The sequence below is a fragment of the Geotrypetes seraphini genome, chromosome 8 (assembly GCF_902459505.1).
Source record: "Geotrypetes seraphini chromosome 8, aGeoSer1.1, whole genome shotgun sequence".
NCBI lineage: Eukaryota > Metazoa > Chordata > Amphibia > Gymnophiona > Dermophiidae > Geotrypetes > Geotrypetes seraphini.
This window is the reverse complement of record NC_047091.1, coordinates 122,761,222-122,774,982: the sequence shown is the minus strand read 5'-3', so window position 1 is coordinate 122,774,982 and position 13,761 is coordinate 122,761,222.

Sequence of the window (13,761 nt, the reverse complement as noted above, 5' to 3'; positions counted from 1 at the left end):
TCATTCCATAAGGAAATCATTAGGAGAGCCATAAATCTTTCCTGCATCCAAGAAGCAGAAAAGCTTCAGTGCTGTACAGAACATTTCAAGCCAAGTGTAAAGCCATAGGCAGTAAACATCTGTTAGTGTTCCCTTAGTTTCAGTGAAAAACATGTCCCCTCTCAGACAGTCCTTTTTCCTAACCTAAGGCTATTCAGAAACACAGAATTCTGCAGAAGAGCAAACCTCCAATAGCATAATAGTTATTATATAATCCCTTTCACTCAAATAGGATTTGAGTGTGCTTTACATTGGGCTACCATATGAGGACAGATTGAGACATCTGGGTTTACTTCCATTGCTTATCCAGGACAAGTTACATATTAACATACAAAATTAAACATAACATTTATCGTACAAAACATTTCAAGAAAACTACATACATACATATAAAATCAGATTGCATATGACATACATGTCACATTCACAACAACGTCATTTAAGGCCAAGAACTGGCCAACCCTATCATATATCAACATGTAAAATTGCATAAGGCATACAAGATGCCTCAATGAAAAACATCTTTATGCCAAATGAAACAGACCAGACCATAAAAAATCTCCGTGACCAGTACTCAGCACTCAACAGTCATCACTCCTACCCCCTCGGCCAAACTCATACCATATATTTCATCTTACAGAACAGGTGTCTTTTCAGCATTTTCCTAAAGTTCTGTAAATTTTGCTGTTGGCGAATATATCCTGGAAGGTTGTTCCACTCCCTGGGGCCGATACAGTGAAAGACACTGTTCCTGGAAAAGGAAAGCCTTAAATCCAGCATGGATGGCACAAACAGATTGCAATGCTCAATTGAGCGAAGTAGTCGAGCCGGCAAAATGCTCTGGACCAGGTGTTCGGGAGGTCAACTTCTGTAAGCACATGAAAACATTTACCAAAAGCTTGTAACGTATCTTATACCTTACTTTCAACCAATACAACCTTAGAAAATATTCCGTCACATGCTCACGTCTGTCCAATTTAAATAGAGAGCGTACTACTGAATTCTGGGCCACCTGAAGAGCACTCATCACTGATTCTAGTACTCCCAAAAACACCAGACTGTCTCAATCTGTCCTCCTTAATTCCATTGGAATTAAAACCTGGATGTCTCATTCCATCTTCATTTTTCTCGAGCCAAATGGTAACCCTAACTTTACAACTACAGCACCTCTGAAATGCTCACACAGCCACCTTTGGTGTGAATGGTCTGGAAGGCTATTCATGATGAGTTTCAACATTTTTAGATTTAGCTCACACCTTTTCAGTTGCAGCAGAATGGGTTTGGGCCACTGGGGCCACGGCCCTACCAGTATTGTGCCCAAACAGGGCTGGCCCAAGGGACTGTAGCACACTGAGCCAGCTTTTGCATTGGTGCACCACCATCAATCTAGTATCTCTCTCCTCCTCTCTCTCAGGTACCACTCCTCCTTCTGGACTAGGTTAAGCACTGGAAGAAGGCACTCACGATAAAGGGTGCCAAAATCCTAGTTCGGCATTTATCTCTCTAGAAGTCTGAAGGGAGACTGGACTGGGATTTTGGCACCCTTGGGCCAGAGCATCACTTAGTCCATAGGCTGAGCCAGCCCCGTGCCCAATACAGCAGACTAGAGAGCTTGAGGGCATGGTCAGAGAATAGTTTATTTGGTCCCCCAAACAAAAAGGAGTTCCAATGCCCCTGCCTCAGGAACTTACCATACAAGTTAACAGTGGGTTAAGTGACTTGCCCAAGATCACAAGGAGCAGTGGTGAACATTGAACACTGGCCTCCTATTTCTCAGCCTGCAGCTCTATTCCACTACAGGCAGGCTCCAGATTAAGAACGAGTTAGATTTTTTAAAGCTGTTATTAAGTCAGATTTGTATGTAACTCAGAACATGTGAATTTTAAGATTTATGCTGCTTGCCCCCAGGTGCCAAAAGGGCCAACTGTCCCTACCAGTGTTTACTTTAAGGCAGGGGTGCCCAATACGCCAATCGCGATCGACCAGTAGATTGCGAAGGCAATGCGAGTCGATCGCAGAGCCCATCCCGGGCTCCATGATTGACTCACGTTGCCTTCGTGATCTACCGGGCTGATCAGCCTTCCTCTCCCCGACGTCAATTCTGCCATCGGAGAGGAAGTTCTGGGCCAGACAATCACTGCCTGGCTGGCCCGGAACTTCCTCTCCAACGTCAGAATTGACGTTGGGGAGAGGAATGCTAGTTGGCCCGACGCTTCTAATCTGCAGGGAGAGCTTGGGACGGCGGTGGCTTGGGGGTCTGTTCCCCGATGGCGGCGGCAGTGGCTTGGGGGAGGGCAGGGAGAAAGAAAGAAAGGGGGCGGGAAGGGAGACAGAAAGGGGGCAGGGAGAAAGAAAGAAAGAAAGAAAGGGGAGGGGGCAGGGAGAGAGGAAGAAAAAGTTGGGGGATGGAATGAGGCCTGGACGAGAGGAAGCATACAGGAAGCTGAAAGAAGGGAAGAAATATTGGATGCACAGTCAGAAGAAGAAAGTGCAACCAGAGAATCATGAAATCACTAGACAAAGGTAGGAAAAATTATTTTATTTTCAATTTAGTGATCAAAATGTGTCCGTTTTGAGAATTTATATCTGCTGTCTATATTTTGCACTATGGCCCCCTTTTACTAAACTGCAATAGCGGTTTTTAGCGCAGGGAGCCTATGAGCGTCGAGAGCAGCGCAGGGCATTCAGCACAGCTCCCTGTGCTAAAAACTGCTATCGCGGTTTAGTAAAAAGGGAGGGAGGTATATTTGTCTATTTTTGTATGGTTGTTATTGAGCTGACCTTGCATAGAGTCATCTGCCTTGACCTCTTTGAAAAACCCAAAATATAAATGATACTTAACATTTTCTCTGCTTACAGTGCGCTTTGTGGTTGTTGTTGTTTTAATTTTATTGTTGGTAGATCATTTTGACTTGGTCATTTTAAAAGTAACTCACAAGCCCAAAAAGTGTGGGTACCTCTGCTTTGAGGTATAGCATGCACAAGGCACACACTATTCTTAATGTGGCCATGCATCATTCCTGAATCTGTTGCAGGCAAAGTTTAGCAGTCTGCTACTGGAAATAGTGCTCAGTGAAATCAAATGAAGCCACAACTGAGTTCTTAAGTATGAGTTGTATTTAAGTCTGGTGTCTGTAACTCGGGGACTGCCTGCACTTCTCTACTCAACTGAGAACTGTGGTGAGGGAGATAAAACATTTCCAATACCAGAGCTGGTTGAAACGGAACTAAACAGACTTTCCCCAGGTCACAAAGAGTGTCAGAGACATCAAGATTGTGAACAGTAGCCAGGAGTGTGAAATGGAGATGTGCAAAGCACACGGGCAGATTTTAAATCCTGCTTAAGCAGCTCCAGGATTTTCTTTTTCTTTTTTTATTATTTATTTATAATTTTCAAATTAACAAATCAAGATACATCTTGTACAGAAAGTGATTACAACAAAAAGAACAAACAGAAACATAATGGATTATATAGAAGTCAAATATTTGTATAATCTCTCAAGTCCACCATTTTGATCCATGATGTGAATTAAACGGAATTTTAACAAAGAACCATATTATAAAAGATAAGTGGTACGTGGTTAACTGAAATTCCAGGCGCCTTATATCTAAGTCCAGGATTTTCTAATTGCCCTTTTACTGCTAAACTGTTGGGAAGATGTGTGACAATAATCCAGTGGTACAGGGTGGATAAGATGAGGATGAAAAGAATAACAAGACTCAAATTATACCCTAGTTTGCTTTCTGTGGTGACAGCCATGCTATAATAATCTTATAAGTCATATAATCTTAATATAATATGATCTTCCATTGTAACCCACTGTTTATAACTTTTTGTAATCCGCCTTGAACTGCAAGGTAATGGTGGAATAGAAATCTTTAATGTAATGATGATATTTATCATATGCTACAAAGCTCTTGATGATCTAAGGAATTCTTCTTCCATGAAGCCAAAAATATAGAGAAGGGACTGATATTGCCCATAGTGATGCAGCATTTTGATTGGGTGTTTTAGTCACACAGGCCACCACCTAGGTCCTAGGTGGTGAAGAGTGCATAGCGTGGCTGCTGCCCTCAGCCACTACCCAGGGGGAATAAAAAGGAGGTTGGGATTGCAATGGCCAACTGACCCTTGGGTGAGGAACAATGTAAGACTGATTTTTAAATAACTAAGGCTGGTTGGCTGAAGCAGGTACAGGTAAGGGGAGAAAGGAGGATACAGGAAAGGGATTCAAAAATGTTATTACTTTAGGGGATGAGATCATTCACCTTAGAGGGGAAGCAGCAGAGAAAGTGAAGAGGGAAACAGCAGTGAAGAACCCACCCATCACCACCACATCCACTGATCTTTACAGACGCACAGGATGGGGAGGGAGGGAGGAATATTGTCAAGAGATACAGCAGCCAAAAAAGATGAAAGTTAAACAGGGGGAGGGGGGACACTCGATGCCATTAGATGGAGGGCATAGCTTAATGAAGTGGTACCATTAGGTAGTTAAGTGGGAGAGTACAATTAGATAGAGGGCATTGGACATCTAAGTGGGGGGTTGCTCAGGTGCCATAGGGAGCATCAGCCAGTTAAGTGAGGTGTGCTCAGGTGCTATTCTCTCCAAGGTAGATTATAACATGACCCTGGAGTTTAAGAATGGAGGAAGTGCTCAGGCACTTCTTAGTTGTTCAAGACACAGAAATCAGCTCTGTGGGGGCCAGTGAGTGCTTAGCACCCCAAATATTGAGCAGGCTCTTTCATTGTGTCCCAGGAGGGGTAATTTATATTGGTTTGGCACACCGATCAATTCCAGAATAATCCTGCCTATGGTTTAAAGTCCTTACATTGGATAGTTTCATGTCCCCGGAGGGTTTACCATCTTAGTTTCTGCCTGAGGCAAGAGAGGGTTAAGTGTTTTGCCCAAGGTCAGAAGAAGCCACATGGGATTTGAACCCTGGCTTCCGTGGTTGTCAGCCATTATGCTACCAACACGAAGGCTGTGGAATCGATGATCCTGATGCAAAATTTTATTCAAAAGTCTTCACACAGAGGGTGCAGTTGAATCAACCAAACCAATAATACACAGTAAAAATATATAGTGGTGTGGACCTGACACGGTCCATGTTTCAGTCACAGAAGACCTTCTCCTGGTGTCCAATCTGATGTAACCACAAAATTTGCTGTTGTGTGAGGCAATCAAAGCACTGTGTGCGCGAGAGCGTTGTTGTACAAGCGTAGCCGCCGAGTAACCATTATGCTATTCCATTGGCGCCAACTTTGTAGAATGAATGGAGATGCTGGACCCATTATAAGTTACCATTCCTTGGACAACATAATGACATTTCCTCAATATTGGTACTCCCATTGGGATTTTACAAATCTGGAATATTAGCGATGGAAGGCATCACAGATAAGTGAATTTTATGGACTCGTTTGTTTGCTGCAGTTTTTGCAATGAACATTGACGCTGGCCATTGGACTTTGAGAATCTTTCTCTGTGGTATTGCTTCCTACTATTTCTTGACTTTCTCACAGCCAAATTTATGCATTTCCCTACTCAGTAGAGAACTGGAGGGTTATATTATTTTGTGGAATTTTTTTTGACCTGTGATGACAGTTGGTTTACTTTGATACAGCTTTTTGCTATTTGTATATCCCCTGAGGTCTTTTTTCTCCACTTTTGAATATACGGATAACTCACCAGTCTCTTCCTAGAGTGGAAGAGAGTTGCCTTTTTTGTGTGATTGATGGTGCTCAAGCCCCCTCAGCACCCAAAGAGCTGTCACCCATGCCTCTAGCCCAGGGGTGTCAAAGTCCCTCCTCGAGGACCACAATCCAGTCGGGTTTTCAGGATTTCCCCAGTGAATATGCATGAGGTTTATTTGCATACACTGCTTTCATTGTATGCTAATAGATCTCATGCATATTCATTGGGGAAATCCTGAAAACCCGACTGGATTGCGGCCCTCAAGGATCGACTTTGACACCCCTGCTCTAACTCATCATGGCCATCCTGTTCTCTTTTTCATAGACTAACATGAACTTTATATATGGACTGAGGTTCTGATGTTCTAAACTTACTGTGCCTTTAACAATCAATGCTAAACCAGTTCTAGCACTGAAGTATTTTAACTTCCGATGCACAAAATGACTCTGCGCGGTCTTTTCCATACTTTATAGCGTCCTCCAATAACACACTCTTCAGTGGTGCTTGAACTGCTAGATCTTCTTATAAACAAAGATTTCTTAATATATGATATGTTATGAGACCATTCAGGCCTCGATGTTCTAATAAAAATCCTGTGGATCCTCCCTCTTTATAAGGGGCACCTAGCACCGAATTACAATGTAGCTTTAGGGAATTCTGTGCATTTTTCTATAGTGTCCAGAGTTGCGGAAAGAACGAGTTACAGGCTACAGCTGATTCCTCCCCTTAGGAGCAAAGGAAAGGTTCATAAGAATGAGTTAGGGCTCATTTAGGATTGTTAAAAAAAGGGAGGCTGGGCTTTCTGGCTGCAATTGTGGACCTTTTTGTCCTCTATCTCTCCTTCGTTGCCTGCATGCACCCCTTCTATAATCCTTTTTTTATGATGGAGCGGCTCTTTCTCATTGCTCTGTTGGGCAGCGGATGCTGGTGTTCAAGGCTCTCCTTTTAGCCAAGAAGGCCATTTTAGTTTCCTGGCGGGCTCCCCATGCTCCCTCTTTTTCTCAGTGGCATTTATCCCTTTATGACTTAGCGCTTCTGGAGCGTAGGGTGATGGGGAGACATGACGAGGGCCGGTGGACCAAATTTCAGGATGTGTGGGAGGGGTATTGGTTGTCTCTCCCACACCGGGAGCGGAGTATGTTGCTGAACTGCTAATATTTTGGGCTGTGGTGTCCTTGGCAGGGGTTGGGTGCTACTTACCTTACTCTGCTGTCTGCTTTAGTCTTTCTTCTCTCTTCTCTCATTATCTTGTTCCACCTTTCTTTTTGTCTTTTTCTTCTTGTTTTCCCATCTAACCACACGAGTTTGGGTTTGGGGGGGTGCCTTTGGGGGATTTGGGGGTTGGGGGTTTGGGTTGTGGGGGGGGTGGTCGGGAATTCTGGTAAAATCCTGTATTGGGCACTCTCTAGCATCTTTGCCTTGGCGCTTTCCTGTATTATTGCTTTTGGGTTCCCTGGTTGCCTTGTTTCAGCACTTCATTGGGAGATGTGGCTGTATTTTTATCTTTTCTTGGTCTGTATGTTGCTGATTTTGCTCAATAAAGAAATATTATATACAAAAAAAAAAAAAAAGGGAGGCTTTTACACTATAGAGCAAAGTTCTCAGCGTAATGTCTTCATAGCAAGAGTAACTTTGGCATGCGTGACTCGAGAGAGTTACTGTATTGCGATATGAACATCAGCGTTACCCGAGTCTGCTTCTATACCTCCACTAGCCAGAGCCTGCCCCCCCCCCCCCCCCCCGTTACTTTAGAACAGCGCTGTCAAGGCAGGACCAGGTCTACTAGCATTTGGTCCACAGGTTTCTCTGCCTGCAAAAAGTGAGACATGTTTCTTCTTTCTTCAGTGAATTCCAAACTCTGCTCTTGTTCCTCAAGAAAGCTGTTTACCTTCCATGAATTAGGGCGACTGCACCATCGGGGATATGAAGTGAAGACACTTGATCGAAAAGCAGGGGATCAAAGGCCCCCTGTTTTCAAGCGCATCCCAGGGTGAGCACAAGGCTGTACTCAAAAATGACTGGGCAAAAGAGACACAGCAGCGAGACTATGCAAGAGCAAGGGAAGGAGTAAAACATGGACCTCACGGATCTGAGGTCCACGTTATACCCCTTCTGGGAAGGCGAGGAAGATCTTACAATGCAGACGGCAGTACACTTCTCCTTCCGTATCTGCGGATTTGCTTATTTGCGATTTTTCGTATGCTGACTCCACACACCCCCAACTACATCATCACTAAAGTTCTTTTTCCTTTTACTTACTGATAAAAAAGTTTATCGCATACCATTCACTCTGAAAATCGCTGCTTCCATGCTTTCTCCTACAATTTTGCTGCTTTCACTGTGAAAAACACTGCTTCCCAGCATCCAGAGAGAAAGGCTTCTTCCCAGCATGCTTGCCTAATCCAAGCCCAGAAATCGCTGCTTGCTGCTTGCCTAATCCAATCCCAGAATTCGCGGTTTCAATAATAAAAGAAGGCTTTTTCTAAAAACCGTGAATAACATTTAAAAGTTATTCGCGTTTTTTCCATATACAAACCTATGGTCCGCCCGCATCCACTGCGAATACGGAGGGAGAAGCGTATTGTTCATGGACAGAGCTAAACTACTGTAAATCGAGCACCATGAAATCATTGAAAGTCCAAATACCCAGGAACCTTAAAAGAAATCTTTCCAGAACTAGAATGCTAACTCAGACTAAAGGGTGCAAATCTGAAAGCTTGTAACAGAAGAGGATGCTAAAACCAAAAAAATGACCTCAAAATCTCCACAGAGAAGAAAATCCAGAAGAAACCAAAAGAAACTCTGTGGAATGCCGATGTGCCTAAATGGACTTTATTTGAAAATGTCAAAGTTGCAAAGGTACACTAATATCATCCACATAAAAGGAGAGGATGCTACCCAACCTGAATTTCTGTCCACTCTCTACTTGGGTGAGAGAATTTAGTCAGAAAACCAACACCCCTCAGTGTTTTTCAGCGCACTCCAGACCCATTTAAATGCCTCAGCCTTACAATTCTGCATGGCTATACAAACATAAGAAAAGAGGGGAAGGGGTAAAACACGGACCTGTCGGACCTCGCGGATCTAAAACCGCACGTCCTTAAAAATCTGAAGTTAGTTTCTGGCTCTGACAGACCTCGATGACAATTTAGCGCAGACGGATCCGTCTCAGGATAGAGAGGGAAAAGTATTAGGATCTATCAGCGCTAAAATGTCATCGAGGTCTCTCAGAGCCAGAGACTAAAAGTGGCGCGGACCTCAGATTTTAGGAAACCGGTTTAAAGGATTCGTTGTAGAGCCGCTCCAGACCTCGATGACATTTTAGCGCTGACGAATCCTAGTACTTTTCCCTTCCGATGCTGAGCGCTAAAATGCCATCGAGGTCTGTCAGAGACAGAAACTACAAGTGGCACAGACACGGACCTCAGATTTTTAAGGACGTGCAGTTTTAGATCCGCGAGGTCCGTCAGGTCCGTGTTTTACCCCTTCCCAGGAAAGAGTACTGGAATACTAAAGAGTGCCTATGTTGGCTATGATGATTTTATTTCTAGGAAAAATGGCTGTCCCCCATCTTTAGGCACTGCATGAGGGGCAGAAGAAATTCTGCAAATCTAGAGGAGCCCTACACTGGATTGTGTGCCCTCTGTGGGTAAATCAGAGAATGATGGTGATGGAGGGAGGGGGAGGACAGATCCACCACACGGAGACTGGAGGATGTGGGCTGCTGTTGTTTGCATACAGCCAATGTTGCCAAAACCAGAAATTAGAAAGAAAATATTTCTTGGATCCATTCGGTTAAAACACCGATTGCATGCTTTTTATTTATTTTTGGATGTTTAAATTAAAAGAAGGGGGAGAGAAAAAAAAGAACCTCAAAGCCACAAAACTGTGTTGCATTATATTGCAACATTAAAAATAATATAATGAAAACCACTATTAGCTGCTTGGGGGGAAAAAAGCAAATGATTAGGACCACCAGCATCTCATTTCCCCGAAGAGCTCGACGTAGTTCAAAGGAAAGACCCCCCAGAAGAGCATTTGATTGTCTCCGAGTGAGACGCTGCAGGGATAATAGTAACCCTCATCTCTTAAATGGGAGGAACACGAGGGGTTGGTTTTGATGGTTGTTGTTTTTTTTTTAATAATTATTATTGTTTGTTTGAAATAAACAGTGCATTTAAGAATTCACTCTGCTCGCCCCCTCATCATTGCACAGAACTTGAGCAATCTGCCATCCTCGGAAATTGCGAGTCATTTTGAAACGGATCTGACACCAATAGACAGAAGTGCAAGACTTCTTCGCATGACTGAGCGCTGGGCTGGAAGGGGTAGTGAGAGAGCAGGGGCTTTGCGGAAAACAGAACGAATAAGAGTGGCAGACAGCCAAAAAAAAAAGTGAAAACAAATTTTCTTTCTCTGTTTCTTATTGTTGATCAACAACTGACACTAATCTGTGAACTCACGCTACGGACAGACAAATATCTACCCGATCAGACAAAACACTCTAGGACAGACAGCCGACACTCCCCAAACACACACCCTGGCATGGACACGCTCCCTCCGACACAAGTACAGAGAGTCAAATGCCTAAACAGACGACACGTACAGACATGTAAAGTCACACTTAGACAAGCAGAAACACTCCTAGACAGGCAAAAACATCAGAGAGGCAGACAGACCTCACCCCAGACACTCTTCTGGACACCTCCCACCCTAGAGAGACACAACCCTTGCCTAAGCACATACAACACACCTAGACAGACAGGCAGACTACCCCCCCCCCTCCCCAGACAGCCACACACATAGTGCTCTCCGGCCACCCACCTCCCCTAGAGAGACACACCCCTTGCCTAGGCACACAGACATCAGGCACATACAACACATCTAGACAGACAGACAGACTCCCCCCTCCCCAAACAGCCACACACATAGTGCCTTCTGGACCCCACTATAGAGAGACACACTCCTTACCTAGGCACATACAACACACCTAGACAGACAGGCAGACTCCCCCCTACTCCACAGACAGACACACACATAGTGCCCTCCGGACACCCCCCCCATAGAGAGACACACCCCTTGCCTAGGCACACATGCAACAGGCACATACAACGGACCTAGCCAAACAGGCAGACTCCCCCCTTCCCAGACAGACACACACTTAGTGCCCTCCGGACACCTCCCCCACAGACAGACACACCCCTTGCCTAGGCACACAGACAACAGGCACATACAACACACCTAGACAGACAGGCAGACTCCCCCCCTCCCTAGACAGATACACACATAGTGCCCGCCGGACACCCCTCCCATAGAGAGACACACCCCTTGCCTAGGCACACAGACAACAGGCACATACAACACACCTAGACAGACAGGCAAACTTCCCCCCCTTCCCAGACAGACACACACATAGTGCCCTCCGGACACACCCCCCATAGAGACACACACCCCTTGCCTAGGCACACAGACAAAAGGCACATACAACACACCTAGACAGACAGGCCGACTCCCCCCCTCCTTCCCCAGACAGACACACACATAGTGCCCTCCGGACACCCCCCCCCCCATAGACACACCCCTTACCTAGGCACACAGACAACAGGCACATACAACACACATAGACAGACAGGAAGACTCCCCCCTCCCTAGACAGACAAACACATAGTGCCCTCCGGACACCCCCCTCCATAGAGAGACACATCCCTTGCCTAGGCACACAGACAACAGGCACATACAACATACCTAGACAGACAGGCAGACTTCCCCCCCTTCCCAGACAGACACACACATAGTGCCCTCTGGACAACTCCCCCACCCCACATAGAGAGACACACCCCTTGCCTAGGCACACAGACATCAGGCACATACAACACATCTAGACAGACAGACAGACTCCCCCCTCCCCAAACAGCCACACACATAGTGCCTTCCGGACCACCCCATAGAGAGACACACTCCTTACCTAGGCACATACAACACACCTAGACAGACAGGCAGACTCCCCCCTTCCCAGACAGACACACACTTAGTGCCCTCCGGACACCTCCCCCACAGACAGACACACCCCTTGCCTAGGCACACAGATAACAGGCACATACAACACACCTAGACAGACAGGCAGACTTCCCCCCCTTCCCAGACAGACACACACATAGTGCCCTCTGGACAACCCCCCACCCCACATAGAGAGACACACCCCTTGCCTAGGCACACAGACAACAGGCACATACAACACACCTAGACAGACAGGCAGACTTCCCCCCCTTCCCAGACAGACACACACATAGTGCCCTCTGGACAACCCCCCCCACCCCACATAGAGAGACACACCCCTTGCCTAGGCACACAGACAACAGGCACATACAACACACCTAGACAGACAGGCAGACTCCCCCCTACTCCACAGACAGACACACACAGTGCCCTCTGGACAACCCCCCACCCCACATAGAGACACACACCCCTTGCCTAGGCACACAGACATCAGGCACATACAACACATCTAGACAGACAGACAGACTCCCCCTCCCCAAACAGCCACACACATAGTGCCTTCCGGACCACCCCATAGAGAGACACACTCCTTACCTAGGCACATACAACACACCTAGACAGACAGGCAGACTCCCCCCTTCCCAGACAGACACACACTTAGTGCCCTCCGGACACCTCCCCCACAGACAGACACACCCCTTGCCTAGGCACACAGATAACAGGCACATACAACACACCTAGACAGACAGGCAGACTTCCCCCCCTTCCCAGACAGACACACACATAGTGCCCTCTGGACAACCCCCCCACCCCACATAGAGAGACACACCCCTTGCCTAGGCACACAGACAACAGGCACATACAACACACCTAGACAGACAGGCAGACTTCCCCCCCTTCCCAGACAGACACACACATAGTGCCCTCTGGACAACCCCCCCCCACCCCACATAGAGAGACACACCCCTTGCCTAGGCACACAGACAACAGGCACATACAACACACCTAGACAGACAGGCAGACTTTCCCCCCTTCCCAGACAGACACACACATAGTGCCCTCTGGACAACCCCCCACCCCACATAGAGACACACACCCCTTGCCTAGGCACACAGACAACAGGCACATACAACACACCTAGACAGACAGGCAGACTCCCCCCTACTCCACAGACAGACACACACATAGTGCCCTCTGGACACACACCGCATAGAGAGACACACCCTTTGCCTAGGCACACAGACAACAGGCACATACAACACACCTAGACAGACAGGCCGACTCCCCCCCTCCTTCCCCAGACAGACACACACATAGTGCCCTCCGGACACCCCCCCACCCATAGACACACCCCTTACCTAGGCACACAGACAACAGGCACATACAACACACATAGACAGACAGGAAGACTCCCCCCTCCCTAGACAGACAAACACATAGTGCCCTCCGGACACACACCCCATAGAGAGACACACCCCTTGCCTAGGCACACATGCAACAGGCACATACAACGGACCTAGACAAACAGGCAGACTCCCCCCTTCCCAGACAGACACACACTTAGTGCCCTCCGGACACCTCCCCCACAGACAGACACACCCCTTGCCTAGGCACACAGATAACAGGCACATACAACACACCTAGACAGACAGGCAGACTTCCCCCCCTTCCCAGACAGACACACACATAGTGCCCTCTGGACAACCCCCCCACCCCACATAGAGACACACACCCCTTGCCTAGGCACACAGACAACAGGCACATACAACACACCTAGACAGACAGGCAAACTTCCCCCCCTTCCCAGACAGACACACACATAGTGCCCTCTGGACACACACCGCATAGAGAGACACACCCTTTGCCTAGGCACACAGACAACAGGCACATACAACACACCTAGACAGACAGGCAGACTTCCCCCCTTCCCAGACAGACACACACATAGTGCCCTCTGGACAACCCCCCCACCCCACATAGAGACACACACCCCTTGCCTAGGCACACAGACAACAGGCACATACAACAC